General features: G+C 35.1%; 1 protein-coding gene across 2 annotated transcripts in view; it reads left to right on the forward strand.

Moving 5' to 3' along the window:
* The window catches only part of LOC106869103 (mitogen-activated protein kinase kinase kinase 2), a 275,673-nt gene that overhangs the window by 107,954 nt on the left and 152,719 nt on the right, over window positions 1-15,000 (forward strand). The gene's annotated exons all lie outside the window — the stretch shown is intronic.

Below are 15,000 nucleotides of genomic sequence, written 5' to 3' on the forward strand. Positions count from 1 at the left end.
CCCTCACCTTACTGACAGCGTCTCTGTACATGGCTCGCACAGCTCTCATTAGCCGTTCTTCTATCCCTAGTTTCCTCATTGACTACCAGATAAGGGATCGGAGGACTCTGTCAAAGGCTTTCTCCATGTCAATGAAAGCCAGGTACAGAGGTTTATCCTTGGCTAGGTATTTCTCCTGCAGCTGTCTTACCAGAAATATAGCATCAGTGGTGCTTTTCCCTGGCACAAACCCAAACTGCATCTCATCTAAACTGACTCTCTCCCTAATTAGTTGGGCTATGACCCTCTCCTTGACTTTCATTACCTGATCTAACAACTTGATACCTCTGTAATTATTTGTATCTAATACATCACCTTTACCTTTTTAGCAGTTGACTATGGTGCTGCTACACCAGTCATTGGGTATGGCTCCTTCATGTATCACCTGGTTAACAATACGGGTGACTAGGCTATAGCCAACACTGCCAGATATTTTGAGCATCTCTGCAGTGATTCCTGATGGGCCGGGGGCTTTCCCTGTCTTCATACTCTTAATAGCTTTATCTGCCATGGTACTGTCAACTCGAATTGCTGGTCCCTCTGTTGGGTTGACATTCGGCAGACTCTCTTCCTCCCATTCATTCTCCTTATTGAGCAACCTTTCGTAGTGGTGTCTCCAAACCTCTTTCTTTGCAGCCTCGTTTAGTGCAAGCAAACACATTTCTCTCCCACGACATCACGATTCTCTCTCACACACTTTCTTGCAACACAAAATACCTCAAGTCTTTGGTCCTTATGGCGCAGAACATTGGCAAAGTTTTTCTTATCTGCTTCCCCCTCTGGCTAAATAAACCTGTTGCTTAGCTTCCCTTCTGGCAGTCTGATACAATTCCCTGCTACCACCATTCTTCCAGTCCTTCCAAGCCTGTTCTTTTGTCTAATAGCCCTGTCTACAACATTGTTCCACCACCACGTTATTTTGGGTCGAGAGGGGATTTTGCACCATCCACAGATCTGGTCAGTGGCCCTCAGCAGGTTGTCCCGTAGCCTGGGCTGAGGGGCATAGGCCGAGATAATGGTTGCTAACCCATGGCGAAGGACTAATCTAATTTTAAGTATTCTATCGCATACTCTGGCTACCTCGATTACCTTATCCACCCATTTCTCTGCAAGAAGTATACCCACGCCCCGACCCCGTCTTTGTTCCCTGCCCAGAAAATCTTGTGCCTGTGTTCTTTGCCTGTGAGGAACCTCCTCTCCACCTTACTTCTTAGAGGCAGCAGATATTGACACGTCTCCGTTCAAGCATCCGTTTCCGTTCAAGCATCCGTCTCCATTATATATATATAAATAAATAAATTTATAGTTTTAGAGAAAAGAACCAAAGTTCATGAACTTATCCATGAAAATCCACAGCCACATATAGAAAAATTAATAAGTAAATGCACGATAAATAAGTATAATATGATACAAAGTAAATATCATAAGATAATGATAATATCTTATGATATTTACTTTGTATTATATTATACTTATTTATGGTGCATTTATTTACTTATTAATTTTTCTATATGTGACTGTGGATTTTCATGGATAAGTTCATGAACTTTGGTTCTTTTCTCTAAAACTATATATTTATATATTTTATACTGTGAAACTTAATTTAATTTTAATTTTTAATAAATTGACTTTAATTGAGTTTTTACCTGTAAATTTGAATTTTTATCCCTAATGTTATTATATATATATGTGTGTGTGTGTGTGTGTGTATATATATATATGTACATATATACATATATATGTTTATTTCAATGTATATTTACATGTATATACATGTATGTATATATATATTGTTAGATAAGTGAGGAACGTGGAACTTGAAGTAATGAATAGGAACAAAAAAGTTTAGCTCTACTTAATATATTTTATAGTTCTTGTGTTTGTAAATTGAAACATAGAAACAGATATTAAATTAAATGCTTTCCTGTGTGTGTGTGCATGCTCGTACATACCTGTTTGTGCACATGCACCTCCACCTCTGTATACATTTACAAATATGTGTATTATGTCTTTTAGTTTTTGAAGTGTTTTAAAGCTTTTGTAGTCCTGATCTTGTTGGAAGATCTATCTACTCATGAGTTTTGTGTACGCATTGTGTTTGTGTCTTCACATACGTTAATGTCGTTTTGCAGAACATACATTTTTGTTTATATCATCATCATCGTCATTTAATGTCTGCCATATATATATATATATATATATATATATATAGGAAAATGAATGGGAAAATGAAAAAAAGCCAGAATGCTGAACTGGAGCATAATTTAATAAAGATTTTTTCTAACCGGTTTTCATTGCGAGGAAGCAAATTATCAAGAAGAAGGAGAATGAAAATGTTTTTTTTACAAAGAAGTACAAAATGAAGAAAATAATATATAAAACAATAATATATAAAAAAATAAATATACTCATACATTATATTGTCTTTGAGCGTTTGTAGTTCAATAGTAGTTCATGTATAAATTGGTAGGAAAAATAAGGATGCATGAGGGTTGAGAGTTTTGTTAGGTTTAAAAAAAGGGTTAAAAGTTTATTTTCTTCATTTTGTACTTCTTTGTAAAAAAACATTTTCATTCTCCTTCTTCTTGATAATTTGCTTCCTCGCAATGAAAACCGGTTAGAAAAAATCTTTATTAAATTATGCTTCCAGTTCAGCATTCTGGCTTTTTTTCATTTTCCTATTATTTCTCCACGTGCGGTTAACACAACCCCACTATTTACTGACTTATATATATATATATATATATATATATATATATATATATATATATATATATATATATATTATTTAAAAGTAGCAGAAATATAACAAAAGACTGTTACTCGGAGTTTCACGTTCCCTTTCATCGGACAGTCTAACAAAACTGTCCGATGAACTCCAAGTAACAGTCTTTTGTTATATTTCTGCCGCTTTTAAAATTTTAAATAAAGCATATTACTCTACCTCTGGTATTTGAGTACTCTTTTTTCCACCTTGTTGCACATTTTATGTGCTTATTCCGGTATATATATATCTATATATATATATATATATATATATATATATTCAACATATCCTGAGCTGACACAGACTAACACATATTTCTCTGTTACTCATGTTTTTTAAAAAATTTATTTATCTCCACTTTTCCCTTGTAACTGTATTTCTGAAGTACTTAAGCTCAAAACATCAAAAACATTTCTGTTTAAAATTCTCATTAACTGTTAAAAAAGTAATTACATTTTGTTTTGCTCTGCCTTCACTTTTATTATTCTCTGTATTAATTAAAACACATGCACACACATAGTTTTTGTGTGTGAGTATGCAAGGGAAAAAAAATCAAGATAGTGAGAAGGCAATGAAAGTAACTCTTGAAATTTTAAATGTACATTAGATATTGCAAATACTCACACACATACATACACATATCTTTGAGGCTGCATATGAAGGTACAAGAAATAAAAAGAGTTTGGACAAATATATGGGAAGTCTGTAGAATTAATTAATGGCCTTTATATGTGTATATGATATATTGATGTGTGTTTATTTGGTGTAGAGCACAGATGTGATTTATATATCTGGAACAAATTTGAAATGAATAATGTCTGATAACTATAACTGATGCTATGGAAACAATTTTACTATTGTTAAAACCATCTCTGGTTCGTTAGTTTTCTTCATAGTTCTCATTCACTCACTCTTTCTGTAAACTCTTCTGTTAACTGTTATAAAAACATGGGTAGAGAGAAAAAAAAATAAAAGAGTTTAATATGAAAATAAGTCCATTATAGCAATCTCTTTGTCTCTATAGTTTTACTGGTCTTCTGTGAAATTGAAACTTTGCAATTTATGTAAAGTTTAAGTAACCCATGACAGTGTGCAACAGGGATTGAAAAAGTAATTGATGAGGTTGACAATGATGATGCTGATGATGGGGGGGGGCAGTTGTATATATAGTAAAATACGTGTTTACTATCATTTGTGTGTTTGTGAGAGAGGGGAGGGGCTAACTGAGACAATTTTCAGAGAAGTTTAATGCTATTATTGCCAAAAACACAAGCATCATTTCCTCATTTACCCTTTTTACTAAAATATAGAACTTTTGGAAATTAATGGTGTTGTTTTTGTTGTGTATTCCCTATTACTTCTGCCCAGATTTGTTGCATAGAACAAACTAATTGGGCATCAAAGATCAACTCATAGACTCCAAGCCAATGAGCAAGCCTCTATGTGGTCACTGAACCTGCTAGAAATAGCCCTCAACTATTCCTCAAATCATGCTCAACCATCATTGGTTTTAGAATGTTGTGCTATTGTTCTATTTTGACTCAAATTAAGCCTTGATTGAACAACTTATGAACAATAGCATTCCAAATGTGATCAACACTCATTTTGTTCATTCTTTTTTTTTTGTTGTTGCATATTTAGGACTATATTGCTCAGTGTGCCCTTTCTTTTTTAAGGTAGTATAGTGTTAGGGCAATTTACCTGCTATTTCTAGTAGGTTGAGTGACTACATAGTAGCTCCTTTTATCTTAATTGATTGATAATGTTACTAAATGTTTGGATGTAATGGGCAAGTAATTATAATGTTTTGATAGTTTTGACTTCTATTCTTTGTGGTTAATGTTTCACTCTGAGTCAGTTCTGACTAGGGCTCGGAACCGGTTTTATAAAACCGGTTAAAACCGGTTTTATATTATGATCAGTAAAACCGAAACGGATTTGCCAAAACCGATTTTAATGCTTGTTGTTTCTATTTTTTTTTTCCACAAAACATTTCTCCATTTTTTTTCTTTTGAAGAAACATCGTTGAAACTGAACTAACTGAACTGTTGTTGGTCACCTTTAGTTGAGAGCGCTGTCTGTTTCATTGAAACATATCGCAACATATCAATTCTCACCTTCTCTCCCCTTGAACCTTAAATCAGCACCTTGTCATTTCCTTCGCTAACCCCTGGCTGACTCTTTGAATTTGGAGGTAACCGAGTTTATTCATAGCAAGTCAAGGGGACGCTGTTAGTCTTCAGTCAGGTGATCTTTCCCGTTGAGCATATGTAATAATCAGTTCCAGATTAATTTCAAGGAAGTAACACTAACTAAATTTTTTCTTAATAATTTTCATTAGCCCTAACATGATAAAAAGAAAATCAACTGTTTGGAATTTTTTCAATAGGAAAAACAAAGATGAAGCTCAATGCAACAAGTGTGATAAGATCATGAAGTCTTCTGGAGGATCTGCTACGTCTCTGTTCTTGCACTTGAAGAAAATACATCAAATCGATATAAATCAAGATGCCAACCAGCCTCCTGTGAAGATGACAAGAACAATGGAACACTTTTTAACAAAGAAATCAATGGAAGAAGTAGTTTCAAAGTTAGCTGCTTTCAATTCAATCGCCAAAAGCGATTTTATACAGAGAAATCTTCATAGTCAGAGAGGCAAATATGATAAATTACAACCAACATCTGCAAACGGAGTCAGGAATATGGTAATGAATTATTACATGACCAAGAAAGAAGAACTTATTCATTATTTTGAAAAAGAAGTAGCGCTGGGGATTCGCTACTCATTGACATTGGATGAATACACATCAATTCAAAATAAACGATATATGAACATAAATGTTCATGGGAAAGACAATCATTGGTCGTTGGGTCTTATTGAGATCCACGGCTCCCTTAATAGCAGGAAAACAGAGCAATTTGTGAGAGGTCATCTTCGTGAATTTGGATTGGATTTGGATATACACATTGTTGGCTGTACGACGGATGGTGCTTCTATGATGGTGAAATTCGGAAAAGAAATAAGACCTGATCACCAACAATGTCTCACACATTGCATACATCTTTCTGTGATTGACATTCTCTATCAAAAAAATATTGAAAATATTGCCTCAACTGATGAGACTGATAAAAAAAGTGAAGAGATCGCTATAACAGACGATAGTGATGATGAAGCTGACATAAGCCAACAGGACATACTTTTTCAAACAGATTTGGCTCACGAAAATGCTTGTTTTCCCCAGCTAAAACTTGAATTTAACAAAGTTTTAAATAAGGTAAGAAAAATTTCAAAACTTTTCCGTAAATCTCCTACAAAAAACGAAACTTTGCAAGATTTTGTACGAGCGAAGTTTGATAACAGAGAATATAAACTTATACTGGATTGCAGAACTAGGTGGAATAGCACATTCCATATGATTGAGAGATTTTTGAAATTGAAAAGCTGCATTCCAAATGCTCTACGAGCAGTACTTTCCACAGATGCCGTGGCTGACGAAGAATGGAAATCTCTCGATTTACTATATGAAATTCTGCATCCAGTAGAAATTATTTTGAAAGCTATTTGCGCTGATGATATGGATTTACTGAAAGCGGAATATTCTATAGAATTTTTATTGAATAAGCTTAATATCGTCGGCAACCCTTTGGCTCTAAATCTTCGTGAAAGACTTATGCATAGATATAATAAGAGAAGAAATGTTGAAACCTTGACTCTCTTGAGGTATTTACATAACCCAAGGAAGTTTGGTACTACTAAAGCAGCACGGTCCCGAACGCGCAGTCGCGCGTCCACGCCAGCCAGTCGTGAGTGGTCGATCCTATCCCCAACCCTATCCCCAACCCTAACCCTAAACACGTATTCATTTGCACACGCGGGTTAGGGTTAGGGACAGGGTCAGGGCTAGGATCGACCACTCACGACTAGCTAGCGCGGACGCGGAACTGCGCGACCGCACGCTCTGGACCGTGCTGCTTTAGTAGTACTGGAAGTTTAAAGATGGATTAATTTCTGGACCTTTTCTTTTTTTAATGAAACAACATTTAAGGAAGTATGCTGAACAAACATATAGGAGATTATTTCCTGAACATGACACTGAGAACACAACAGAATTATACAAAGAAAATGAAATAGGAGAAGACCTAAAAACAAATGTTACTGTTGTCCCATCTACTTACGAAGGTAACAAACTCATGCGTGAATACACAAGCGCAATGAAGAAAATGAACGAAGAGCCCAAGATAGTAGCAGATGGATTTGAAATCTCTAAAGAATTTGAATATTTTGAAGCAACTTCGAACAGAAGTGAAAAGCTCGAGAAATTTTATAGAGCATTGCTTACAACTAAAGTAACTAGTGTCCAGTCGGAAAGAACTTTTCAACACAAAAATTAGGACAAGTCTGTCAGGTAAAACACTGAATGCATTGTGTTTTTTAAAAGATTATTTTCGAAGGAAAGTGAATCATCAAGCAAGTCAAGAAACTTGATTGATTCTCAAAAATACGACTTGGAAAAACGTTGCATTCCTGATTAAATAAATATAATACCATTATTTTTTGTTATTGTTTGTACATAGATACAGATACAGGCACCACCAACATATTTGTGGATATCAGTCAAACTGTTACTTTCTCTCTTTCTCTGTGTATGTATATAAACAAAATACAATATATGACAAACTTCTTCGTTACAGAGACACCGCTCTAAATCCACGAAAACCGGTTTTTAACCAGTTTTGAGAATTACTTGTACTTAAACTCGGTTTTGGGAATTATCGGTTTTGTGCGAGCCCTAGTTCTGACCAAGTAGAAATATGATCAATAGCAGTCTTGCTATAAACATCTCATTTTCCTTTTTTATTGGACACAGTGTATTTAGGATTACAATGCCCAATATGTCCCCCACTTATTTTTTAAAGACAGTAGGGGTTTGATTTGAGTGGGATTTGGCTACTAATTGTAGCAAGTTAAGTAGTTGTTATATGGTGTTTGGATTTAAGTATTTTGGTTTTAGTGTGATAAAACAACAATGAATACAGAATGGTTGCTGTGATAAGTGTTCTAGTGAGGTGCTCTCAACTTAGTCTTTGTGTTTTGCATGAATGCCTAAATGGTGACAATCCTTTCTAAATGGAAAACCTTGAGGAAGAACGCTTTGCAAGCAAAAAATTTTAGTGCAGCAGACATTTTATAAAAAATGTTTTAAATAGCGATGTATTCTTGGACAAAAAAGTGCAAGTTAAAGATTTAAATTACTGAGAATGAATCCTTGCACTGAAACTCTATCTTCCTGGGTGCAGAAGAGTCCTCATCTATACTTGGAAGATTCACTAAGAAAAAGAACCAAATTTTGGTATAAAGCCAGAAAAACCTATGTATTTTTGACTATTACTTACAGCCCAGATGTTATGCAAATTGTGCTATGATTTGAGTGACTTCTCTTGATATAAAGGGCATGTGCATTTGATGATCAGAGAGAGAGCTGCCATTTTGAATAACATACGTTGAATTGAGAATATCGTTATAAGACACTTATTCTTCTAACAATCATTGATGAATACTCTCAGTTTCTGTTTGGTTATCCAGTATCTGACACATCAGCTCAGACTGTAATAAGATGTTTTACAGACTTGTTTTCAGTTTTCAGTATGCTCAGTTATGTACATTCTAACTGTGGAACTGCCTTTATGTCTACAAAATTGAGAGAATGGCTCCTAAGTAAGGGCATTGCAACAAGTAGGACAACACTGTGCAATCCCACTGGGAACAGTCAAGTAGAAAGATATGGTATTATTTGGAAATCAGTACTACTCTCTTTGAAAACTTGTGCCCTTCCAGTGTCTTCATGGGAAACAGTTCTGCCAGACGCACTGCATTCAATCAGATCTCTACTTTGTACGTCCACTAACGCTGCTTCTCATGAATGTCTCTTTAACTATCAAAAATGTTCAGCTACAGGAACATCTATGCTATCATGACTTCTTGACCCAGGACCTGTGTTTGTGCAAAGGGACAATCACACTAGCAAGTATGACCCTATTGTTGACCAAATTGATTTAATCAAAACCAACCCCCAATATGCTCATGTTCATTACCCAGACAGTTGCGAAACCACAGTACCTTCGAAACAATTGGCATCACCAGGAAAAATTAACCCAACTGATGACTTAACCCAGACATTTGTGGTCCCTCAAGAACCAGAGATCTTAGCCTTCTAGAGATAACCTTCTAAAACAAAGAGGAATCCCTGGAAAGGCTTGATCTATAAAATTTTAATTTTTTAAATTTTTTATTTTTTTAGGAGGGAGTGAATGTTATGCAAATTGTGCTATGATTTGAGTGACCTCCCTTGATATAAAGGGCTTGCGCATTTAATGGTCAGAGAGAGAACAGTCATTTTGAATAACATATGCTGAATCATGAATATCGTGGATAACACTATAAGATGCTTTACTGTTGTGGACTATGACTGGAAATTAGTTTCTTTGAACTAGAAATTACTATGATACATAACACCAGACTAGCCATCTCCAACAGTTACAATTAGTTTATAACAACCTCTTGTATTGCACTGAGACACAAACAATAAGCGTATGGATACGTACAAACAGTGAAAAATTTACAGTACAATGTACATATTAGACAAAACAAAATCTACTACTATATAGTATTACTCCAGCATGACTAGCATCAACAGTGATCTGAACTGATTAAATCTATTGAGCTGAATTAATCTCTGTTTGTGTAAGTGTGTGTGTGTGTGTGTATGTGAATAATAGTGAACAAATTGGACCATATGCATAACATTATAATTGTTTAAATGTTGAATCAGCAGTAGAAATATTCCTGAAGCATTATATAAAAGATAAGTTAACATATCATATCATTATTATTATTACAACTGATAGCACACCGGGCAAAATGTTTAGCAGCATTTTGTACAGCTTTACATTCTGAGTTCAAATGCCACCAAGATCGACTTTGCCTTTCATCCTTTTGGGGTCAATAGAATAAGCACCAGTTGAGCACTGGGGCTGTTGTAATCAACTAGCCCCCCTTCCACAAAATTTCAAGCCTTGTGCCTATAGCAGAAAGGATTATTATTATTAAGAAGGCTGTGAGCTGGCAGAATTATTAGGTCATCAAGTATGGAATTTGTAGTAAGGTATATGGTAAACTTTGATAGCTGCACATTTTGTGCCGTTATTATATTTTGACAATCTGTAATTTTTGTTTATTCTGACTCATTTTGCACTTTATAAAGTATTTATAAATCGTTTTTTTTTTTGCTATTTTCATTTAGCGATAGATAAGTCGGAAATTTGTACAGTTTTGAAATATGAGTTCTTTCTTGGAAATACAGCATCACAGACAGCTCGGTATATTAATGGAGTATTTCATTCTAATATTATTACACAGCAGACTGTCAAATTGGTTTGCAAAATTTCTTTCTGGTAACTTTGACTTCATAAATGAACAACGTAGTCAAACAGAAACAAAGGTGGATAATGACGAACTGAAAGCCACCGTCGAGTTAGATCCATATCAAAGTACCTGTGAATTATCGTTGTTGTTTGGTGTTAGCAAGCAAACAATATTGACTCACCTAGTTCAAATTGGTAAAGTGAAAAAGTTGGATAAGTGGGTTCCACATGAACTCAATGAAAATCAGAAACAGCAATGTTTGGAAGCCTGCATTATGCTACTTTCTCGTCACAAAAATGAATCATTTTTAATTGAATTGTAAAATGTGATGAGAAATGGATCCACTACAACAATATTTTTGATAGGAATAAAATTTAACTCTGACTATGCTTCCAAGATTTTATCGACTTCCAAGATTTTATCGACTTCCAAGATTTTATTGACTCTAGATTGCCAGACTTTTACAGTTCCAGGCTGGACAAGCTACTGCTGAAATGGCAAAAGTGTATTGACAATATGGGTGCATACTTTGATGAATAAAACTATTCCTTGTATTTATAAAACATTAGCAAACTTTTATTTTTTTTCTACAAATTTTGTACTTGATGACCTAATGTTAGCATACTAGATGAAATGTTTGTGGTATTTTGCTTGTCGCTACATTCTGAGTTCAAATTCTGCCATGGTTGACTTTGTCTTTCATCCTTTCGGGGTCTATAAATTAAGCACCAGTGAAACACTGGGGATCGATGTAATTGACTAGTCCCCTCCCCACAAATTTCAGGCCTTGTGCCTCCAGTAGAAAGGATTACTATTACTATTATTATTATTATTTTATGTTTGACTTTTGTTTTGCATTTGTACAAGTTGGATCCAAGTCTCACCCAGAGACCTCAAGAGACAACAAGTTAGAAGTTCATGTAGGTGTTATGCCTAGGGTACCATATATTTGGATTTGTACAGTTTTGTTCAAGTGAATGTTTAAGAAACCATAAGAAAATTATGTTTGCTTTAAAATTTGAGATCACATAGACAGTATTTTACGTAGGATATGGGCAGTTCCCATGAGCACTATCTTTTGGACTTCAGCCATTTTGGGGTTTCCTGGTATCTGAGCTAGGTAGTAATCAGCCCGTTTCGCTGTCATTCCCAGGGCACCAATGACAATAGGTATTGTTTTCGTCTTCAGATTCCACATTTTGCTAATTTCTATTTCAAGATCTTTATATTTGCTCAGTTTTTGGTAGGTCTTGACAGATACGTTTATATCAATTGGGACAGTCATATCAATGAGGAGGCATGATTTTTGTCTGAAGTCTTTCAGTATGATGTCTGGCCTATTTGCGTCTATCTTTCTGTCAGTTTGAATGGTGAAGTTCCAGAGGAGTGCAATGTGATCATTTTCAAGTACTGGGGGTGGTTTGTGTTCCCACCAGTTTTTATCATGGGGCAAGTCCAGGTTTTTGCATATTACCCAGTGAATATATTGTGCAGCTCTATCATGCCTGTTGAGATACTCTGTAGGCGCAAGCAGACTGCACATGGAGACAACATGATCGATGGTCTCATTTTGTTGTTGGCATATACGACATAATGGGGAGCTGCCGTTCTTTAATATGTTGGCCTGGTAGTTCTTTGTAGGTAGGCATTGATCTTGGGCTGCTATGATAAACCCCTCTGTTTCTGATTTCAATCCAGAGGCCATTAACCATTGGTGGGTAAGGGCTTTGTCAATATCTGCATTATTCGCTCTCTTTGGGTATTTGCCATTGAGAGGTTTTCCATGCCATTTTTCAGTCATAATAGCTAAGGCAGCAATTTTAGCACGGGTTTTCAAGCGCTTAGCTTTTTCTGTAGGTGTTTCTAGTTCGTCTAATTCTTGAATTTGTTGCAATTGGAATTCACTTAGATATTCCTTTGCCTGTTTTGTTACTGAGTAAGATGCTTTCTTGCTTTCATATTTTAAGACAAGTTTTAGCATCCAGTCCTCAGAGTTTTTCATATAGGTGTCTAGGCCAATTGTGGCTACCTTCATTGATAATGCCAGCTGTAGTAGTCCTCGACCTCCCTCTTTTCTTGGCAGATAAAGACGTTCTATATCTGCCTTAGGGTGGTGCATTCTATGCATTGTCAACAGTTTTCGTATTTTTCTGTCAACATTACATATTTCAGTAATTGACCAGTTAACGATGTTGAAACTGTAAGTCACGACTGGTATGGCTAGAGCATTGATCGCTTCGATCCTGTTTCTCGCGTTCAGCTCTGTCTTCAGTATTATTATTATTATTATTATTATTATTATTATTATTATTCTTGCAACACTGGTTGAATTATGCATCTTCAGGCAGGCACACACAAGGAGTTTGCTAAATCATACTTACATCTCACTGAAGATATACTATGTCCAGTAATTTACAGTGAAACAAAAAATAAAAATAAAGAACCAGAATCATTTCGATGTAAATTACAAATTTAGAGTTGCCTGGCAGGAATTTTAGGAAAAAAAAAGAAAAATATAAGTAAAAAAATACGTGGATATCTGGTACAATAGATAAGAAAAAATAAACATAAAATTTTACTGATGTCCAAAAAGTTTCTCCTTTAAGACAACCACTTATCACAGCATGATACATCTTCCTCTACTTGAGGATGTCTTGTTGCTGACTTCATTTATGATATACAAGGCATATCCAGCGTTTAGTATCTTTATTGTTTTAAACCATTAAAAAACTAGTAGTAGAAGAGCATGCAAACACACACACACATATAAAACTAAAGCTGTGTTGGGGGTAAGCAGTGAAGTCTGATCTCAAGACCTTTTAGTTACAGGTACATTTCATCTGACAAGTTTCTATTTAGATTCCATCTACCCCAGTTCCATTCACAGGGCTAGGGCCAGCCCAGGTCTGTGGTAGAAAACAGTTGCACATGATGTCACATACTGGATTCAAACTTGGTCCTTCATGATTGCATGAATTTCTTAACCACACAACCATGCCTACAACACACACACACGCACACATCATTGCATTGATTCAATAACTAGCTTGTTACCAAGAGTTCATAACTTGTCATTCCTGAGTTCATGTTGCACTACAAACATTATACTAACATTCTTAATCAAGATACCCAGTTCAATTTATACCTGCTAACATAGTTGGAAATAATAGCAACCAGTTTGCATATATTGCTAATTGTTTCCAGAGTAATTTAGTATGTATTTAAGGAGTTATATATAATAAATATATTATAATGTGTTTAGGGAGTAATATATGATGTACAAATTATCAAGTATTCATAGTGTTATAGCATGTCATCATTATTTAACATTCACTTTTTTATGCACAATAGTCTTCTTTCAGTTTCTGCCTATCAAATTCACTCACAAGGCTTTGATCAACCCAGGGCTAATAGTACACCATGTACTACAGTACACTATGGGCAAGTGTTTTGAAATACAAGACACTTGGCCATAGTGGAACTGAACCTACAATCACATAGTTGAGAAGTGAACTTCTTAACCACACAACCATTACATGTGCCTGTATCTATATATATAAAAATGAGAATGTGTGTCTGTCTGTGTGAATCCATAAAACTCGAGAACTACGCAACCAATTTCATTCAAATTTTACACATGCCTTACTTAGGGTTCCAGTTGTGTTTTAGTCAAAAAAAATTATTAACTTCTTGCAGAGTTCGAGCACACGGCAACATAATATCTCCTCCACTATTTAAGTATTACGTGTCAAAAGTGAAACAAAAACACTCATGTCAAATACTTTCACTTTAAAAATGAAACTATTCCACTAACTGAAACAATCACATTTCGATACTGTAGTGACAGATACTTTCACAGAGAGAGACAGAAAGAGAGAGAGAGAGAGATGTATATGTATACATATACATGTATATGTACACCATTTCGATACTGTAATGACAGATACTTTCAGAGTATATATATATATATAGATGTACACGTAATATGTACACATATATACATATATACATGCATACAGATATCTATACATATATACACCCATCACACACACATACACATGCACACAAACACACACATTAGTAATTTGTTTTCTTATCCAAAACTACATCAAAAGTACTGAATGGATCTTTATGAAATTTGGAAATTATATTCTTTGCATAACGGCCATAACTCCCATGAAAATTCATATATTTTTGATGTTGATGAAATTTTAACCCGAACATAACAGATGAGCATTATTTAGAAAATGATGTCACACGTTATCGAGGCTACCATTCTTTCTGGATGTGCAAAAGGGGATGACGTCTTTATTCCAAGAATTCCTCTTACTCCATCAGGAGCAGACATTCCTTTTACATTCAGAAGACTACAATTCCCCCTTCGTGTGACTTTTGCCATGTCCATAAACAAATATCTGGGTCAAACACTGTCTGTAGCTGGTCTTCTCTTGGAAGAGCCCTGCTTCTCACATGGACAACTGTATGTTGGCTGCTCAAGAGTGGGCAGCAACAAAAAACCTATTTGTATATGCTCCACAAGGGAAAACAAGGAACATAGTTTACAATGAGGTGTTATAACCACAACAGCAAGAAAGTATGTACATGATCACCTTCTTTTACGAAATTTCATTGACTTTCATATATTTATATTGATATACATATATATACGTGTGTTTGGGTGCGTGTGTGTATATACATCTCTCTATATAAAGATGATGCGTAGTCTAGACGGCGTTTTTAGATTTCATTATTCTCTTTAACCCGGGCAACG

Source organism: Octopus bimaculoides, chromosome 2 (assembly GCF_046866305.1).
Source record: "Octopus bimaculoides isolate indiv1 chromosome 2, ASM4686630v1, whole genome shotgun sequence".
Taxonomy (NCBI): Eukaryota; Metazoa; Mollusca; class Cephalopoda; order Octopoda; family Octopodidae; genus Octopus; species Octopus bimaculoides.